The sequence below is a fragment of the Oncorhynchus mykiss genome, chromosome 17, assembly GCF_013265735.2.
Source record: "Oncorhynchus mykiss isolate Arlee chromosome 17, USDA_OmykA_1.1, whole genome shotgun sequence".
Classification (NCBI taxonomy): Eukaryota; Metazoa; Chordata; class Actinopteri; order Salmoniformes; family Salmonidae; genus Oncorhynchus; species Oncorhynchus mykiss.
Window position 1 is genome coordinate 50127659 of NC_048581.1, and position 6969 is coordinate 50134627.

Below are 6969 nucleotides of genomic sequence, written 5' to 3' on the forward strand. Positions count from 1 at the left end.
TGTGGCACGAAAAACTCCTCTTCATCCACCCACGATGGTGTTGGTTAATGAAGCGCTGAAGGAGTTGGACTCTCGAATCGTCTCATCACAGGCCATTCGCGGCTACATAACAGAGAAATAATAATCCGTGGACCTGGTGAGGTTGAAGTACATGACACGCAAGACCCTGAAAAAAGGAATCGAGGGCGGGGTGTTGGTGAGGACATCAACTCGATAGCAAACGACTAAATCTTCTTAAAGTAAATGCCCAATGTTTCCAGATTTCTATGAAATATGACCTATAATTTACAATATGAGTGAAATGGTTTTCCTTCCCAAAAATTGTAATTGAGTATGTTAATGTTGTAAATACCCATCCCGGATCTGGGAGCGTAATCATCAACTGACACTAATTAGCATAACGCAACGGACATAAATATTACTAGAAAATATTCATATTCATGAAATCACAAGTGAAATATATTGAAACCCAGCTTAGCCTTTTGTTAATCACCCTGTCATCTCAGATTTTGAAAATATGCTTTACAGCCAAAGCAAGACAAGCATTTGTGTAAGTTTATCGATAGCCTAACAACATTATGCCTAGCTAGCAGCAAGCAACCTGGTCACGAAAATCAGGAAAGCAATCAAATTCAATCGTTTACCTTTGATGAGCTTCGGATGTTTTCACTCACAAGACTCCCAGTTAGATATCAAATGTTCCTTTTTTCCAAAAATATTATTTTTGTAGCCGAAATAACTAGTTGATGATAGTTTTTCACTTTGGCTGAGAATTCGACCGGAAATCGCGGTCACGACAAAGCCGAAAAATATTCCAAATTAGCTCCATAATATCGAAGGTGTTTTTCAAATATCTATTCGATAATATAGCAACCGGGACAGATGGCTTCTTAGTAGGAAAGAGAGAAACAATGGCCGCATTTGTCCCTCACGCACAAAACACTCTGAGAGACTCCAGCTGACCACTGACGCAATGGTTCAGGCTAATTTTTCAAAATAAAAGCCTGAACCTATGTATTGTGACACTAGACACATTTGGGAAGCCATAGAAAAAGGAATCTGGTTGATATCTCATTCACTGCTCAATAAGGACGCATAGGAACGCAGAGGTTTCTAAATAAGAGTCACTTCCTGATTGGATTTTTCTCAGGCTTTCGCCTGCAATATCAGTTCTGTTATACTCACAGCTGTCAATTATATGAATATTCTAGCATCTTGTCCTGACAAAATAGCCCATTTACTTTGGGTACGTTATTTTTACAAAAATGAAAATAGTGACCCCTAGATTCAAGAGGTTAAAACAGCTTTCCTGTTTGAATAGTGTTTTTTATTCATATATTACTACATTGGGCAATTAAATACAATTTCCAGTGGCACACTGACTCACGTAATGATGAGGCCACCATATGCTACTACTCACGGTGATGGCCAATGCGCTCCTCTTGGCAATAGCCCATCTCAGGATGAGCTACTTTGAAAAAAATAGTGCTGCTAGTCACAAAAAAATCGGAGTTGAGAATGATATTGGTTCTACAGACTGTCTTCTATTTTCAGCAGTAGACATTTGCTTTCCAAACTATGTTTTTCTCACAATTTGTATTTTGAAATGTGCAAACAGACAGCTGCAACCAACAACATATCATCCATGGATGGCAGTTCCAGTTCAGATCAGAACTGGCAGCCATTGCTAGTGTACCCATGAGTTTCCACTCAAAATGCCAGGGTAAGAGGTTCCAAAAAAATCAATGTATTATGTCTATGGCCACAACACAACAAGCTGTACATTTGGCATGCATGCTGCCCAAGTTGCAGCCTTCCTGAGTGTAGGCAACCAGAAACTGCCAAAATCAAGGAAACAATTGAGTAAATGAGGGACAACGTTTGTGGTGTGTATGGGGTGTGTTTTCCTGCCACTGTTTAGGTAAATTTGTAGAATTTATGACAAGGCGTATTGAAGCTGTTCTTGCAGCTGGTGGAGGACAAACACCCTTTTTAACACACTTTGTTGGGGTTTTCTTTATTTTGGCAGTTACCTGCATGTGCAGGTTATTACATTTAATCCAGTTATTTTTGAGAAACTATTGATCCTCTGTAGCTAAATATCTTCTCTGGTTTATTTTGAACATTGAGAACAGGTTATCTTGGTTGGTTATAGAATAAGTCATTTGTTTTTTTGCCTCTTGGGCCCAGCCCCTGATTCACACATTTTGGGCTGTTTTAATTCCAGAGGTCCATGGGCACTGGTTAAGATTGGTGGCATAATGAATTCTACCAAGTATCAGGCAATTTTGGCTGATAATCTGGTTGCCTCTGCCAGAAGGCTGGGACTTGGCCGTAGGTGGACTTTCCAACAAGACAATGACCCGAAAAATACCTCAAGATCCACACAGAAATGGTAATGTGACAACAAAATCAATGTTCTGCCATGGCCATCTCAGTTGCCGGACCTCAATCCAATGGAAAACCTGTGAGCTGAGTGGAAGAGGGCAGTTGATAAGCGCAAACCCAAGAATGTGAAGGATCTTGAAAGGATCTGCATAGAGGAATGGTCCAAAATCCCTCCAAATGTGTTCCTTAATCTTGTCAAACATTACAGGAAAAGACTCCATGCTGTTATCCTTGCCAGAGGTGGTTGCACAAAGTACTAAATGAGGAGTGCCAATAATTATGAAACCTTGATTTTGGTTCAATTGATTTTGTATTAAATAATTGAATGATTTTGGCTGGTTCCATTGAAACATTAATAAAGTACAGTATTTCTCACATGTTGGTATTTTGAGTCTCTCTATAATTATATTGTTTATATTTTTTTTAAGTATTGTTTGTGCATTGTCAGTCAGGGGTGACAGTAATTTTGGACTCCAATGTATACACACACTTTTGTCATGGGTACTGTTCCCTATTTGGGCTTTATCAGGTTTTCTGTTTTCTGCCCCTCGCAAAAGATATAATTTGTAGACAATTTGTGGGACTCACCCACAAACAGGACCAAGCCTGACCTGCTGAGGAGTGACGGACTCCATCCTAGCTTGAGGGGTGCTCTCATCTTCTCTACCAACATAGACAGGGCTCTAACTCCTCTAGCTCCACAATGAGATAGGGTGCAGGCCAGGCAGCAGGCTGTTAGCCAGCCTGCCACCTTAGTGGAGTCTGCCACTAGCACAGTCAGTGTAGTCAGCTCAGCTATCCCCATTGAGACCGTGTCTGTGCCTCGACCTAGGTTGGGCAAAACTAAACATGGCGGTGTTCGCCTTAGCAATTTCACTAGGATAAAGACCTCCTCCATTCCTGTCATTATTGAAAGAGATCATGATACCTCACATCTCAAAATAGGGCTACTTAATGTTAAATCCCTTACTTCAAAGGCAATTTACTGTGTTAAATGAGGCCTCACCTCCTGGCTACACTAGTGACCTTTGCATCCCGCAAAGGCGGAGGTGTTGCTAACATTTACGATAGCAAATTTCAATTTACAAAAAAATATATATATGTTTTCATCTTTTAAGCTTCTAGTCATGAAATCTATGCAGCCTACTCAATCACTTTTTATAGCTACTGTTTACAGGCCTCCTGGGCCATATACAGCGTTCCTCATTGAGTTCCCTGAATTCCTATCGGACCTTGCAGTCATAGCAGATAATATTCTAATCTTTGGTGACTTTAATATTCACATGGAAAAGTCCACAGACCCACTCCAAAAGGCTTTCGGAGCCATCATCGACTCAGTGGGTTTTGTCCAACATGTCTCTGGACCTACTCACTCTCACAGTCATACTCTGGACCTAGTTTTGTCCCATGGAATAAATGTTGTGGATCTTATCCTGGACTATCGGACCACCATTTTATTACGTTTGCAATTGCAACAAATAATCTGCTCAGACCCCAACCAAGGAACATCAAAAGTCGTGCTATAAATTCATAAACAACACAAAGATTCCTTGATGTCCTTCCAGACTCCCTCTGTCTACCCAAGGACGTTAGAGGACAAAAATCAGTTAACCACCTAACGGAGGAACTCAATTTAACCTTGCGCAATACCCTAGATGCAGTTGCACCCCTAAAAACTAAAACCATTTCTCATAAGAAACTAGCTCCCTGGTATACAGAAAATACCCGAGCTTTGAAGAAAGCTTCCAGAAAATTGGAACGGAAATGGCGCCACACCAAACTGGAAGTCTTCCGACTAGCTTGGAAAGACAGTACCGTGCAGTATCGAAGAGCCCTTACTGCTGCTCGATCATCCTATTTTTCCAACTTAATTGAGGAAAGTAAGAACGATCCGAAATTCCTTTTTGATACTGGCGCAAAGCTGGAATGGTCTGCCTACCCATGTGAGAGACGCAAACTCGGTCTCAACCTTTAAGTCTTTACTGAAGACTCATCTCTTCAGTGGGTCATATGATTGAGTGTAGTCTGGCCCAGGAGTGTGAAGGTGAACGGAAAGGCACTGGAGCAACGAACTGCCCTTGCTGTCTCTGCCTGGCCGGTTCCCCTCTTTCCACTGGGATTCTCTGCCTCTAACCCTATTACGGGGGCTGAGTCACTGGCTTACTGGAGCTCTTTCATGCCGTCCCTAGGAGGGGTGCGTCACTTGAGTGGGTTGAGTCACTGATGTGATCTTCCTGTCTAGGTTGGCACCCCCCCTTGGGTTGTGCCGTGGCGGAGATCTTTGTGGGCTATACTCGGCCTTGTCTCAGGATGGTAAGTTGGTGGTTGAAGATATCCCTCTAGTGGTGTGGGGGCTGTGCTTTGGCAAAGTGGGTGGGGTTATATCCTTCCTGTGTGGCCCTGTCCGGGGGTATCATCGGATGGGGCCACAGTGTCTCCTGACCCCTCCTGTCTCAGCCTCCAGTATTTATGCTGCAGTAGTTTGTGGCTAGGGTCAGTTTGTTATATCTGGAGTACTTCTCCTGTCCTATCCGGTGTCCTGTGTGAATTTAAGTATGCTCTCTCTAATTCTCTCTTTCTCTCTCTCGGAGGACCTGAGCCCTAGGACCATGCCTCGATACTACCTGGCATGATGACTCCTTGCTGTCCCCAGTCCACCTGGCCGTGCTGCTGCTCCAGTTTCAACTGTTCTGCCTGTGATTATTATTATTTGACCATGCTGGTCATTTATGAACATTTGAACATCTTGGCCATGCTCTGTTATAATCTCCACCTGACACAGCCAGAAGAGGACTGGCCACCCCTCATAGCCTGATTCCTCTAGGTTTCTTCCTTGGTTTTGGCCTTTCTAGGGAGTTTTTCCTAGCCACCGTGCTTCTACACCTGCATTGCTTGCTGTTTGGGGTTTTAGGCTGAGTTTCTGTACAGCACTTTGAGATATCAGCTGATGTACGAAGGGCTATAGAAATACATTTGATTTGGTCATTGTTAAATTGAATCTCTCATTTTAAATGGTGATTGTATTGTAAACCTGTAATTTTCATCTTTCAGGATGAAAACTCAGGAAGGCCGCAAAAGCATCTGCTTCCAAGGTGGCCACTGCTAAGAAGCCCAAATCAAAGAGGACAAAGGGGCAGAGGGGACAGCTGAGGATCAACCCAAAGCACAGAAGACTACCAAGGGGTAAGGGGCAGCCAAGAAGGGTGCAAAGGCCAACGCTTTCCAGAAGCCTGCAGAGGGTGATGAAGGGGACACTGCTGCTCCTGAAGTTAAAACCACAGGGAAACGAGGCAAGAGGGCAGCAGCAGAGTGACTGCACTCCTTTTATCCACTTTGTATGTTTTTAAATAAAGCAGTTTTTTTGTAGTTCTTGTTTGTGGCATTTAAGTGTAGACCTAGCTGCTGTAAAATGTAATCTCCACTTTTCCTGTAGATAAGTGTTGGTGGTAGCTAGGGTTTGTAAAGATGTTTAATGATTCACTGATGCAAGTTTATAAATATATATATATTTTTAAATATATAAATAAAAAGCTGTTAAGTTTTGTTTCTTACACCTGCTTAAATCAGTACCCTCTTCTGCCAGATTAATTGTATCACTAGTACAGTGACGTCCCGGTTCCTGGAAAATATTGATGGCTAAGGTGTTTTCTATACAGTCAGGACTTTGTTAGTCCATCATAGGTTGATGACCATGGCAGTGAGTGTGAAGATGGTTGAGACCAATCTGAGCCTGGAACACTTCGGCACACTGGACATGATAACTTGGTACCAGTCTCCTGAGGGACGACCCTGATACTGGTCTTTCACTGTTCTCTCCACCATGGAATTGAGATGCTGCTGGTTTGTGGTAGCAGTCTTTCTATACAGTTAGAACTAACCATCTCAAAACAAACATTTCCCATAACTATGAAGCTATGGGAAATTATTAAAAACCAGTCTGTTATGGGTCCGTGCCCACAATGGTGCAATGCAACATGTTGTACCACTTCAGTTTGTCCACAAGGGGGTGCAATAACTAATTGGGTCTTCAGTTTGGTATTCAAAGGTACCCAACCCAGAGCATTGCTGTCCGCTGGTGCTCCTTGTTCTTTATTCCCTGGAAGTTTAACCAGCTTTTACTCAACCACCCCTAAGGAGAAGAATAAATCATTAATGCTGTGGACCTCAAGGCCTGGATTTGAAAAAGGATACACGGGAAGAAGCAAAGCAAGTTTTTACTCTGCCCAGAATCTGTCCACGACTTGAGCAATTCGTATGGAGTTCAAGGAGTTGAATTTGGTCGACAAATATTTGCCAATTATCCACGTGGGGGTCATTTGATCGAATCCAAGTTTCATAATTTTTAGGTTGTGGACGCATGTGGCATTTCTGCAACTGAAAAAACTACTTTATATTGGAATTGTGCCTGTTGTGATACTTAAGGATAACCCATTTTAGCATAGACATGGCCATGGAGGGCTTACACTATTTTAACATAGTCAACTGGGTGGGAATTCTTAAGAGTCAGGAGACATCTGCCATTGAAGGAAATTGAATACTTTAAAATGGAGTGTATAAACAACGCCATTGAAGCTGTCACAG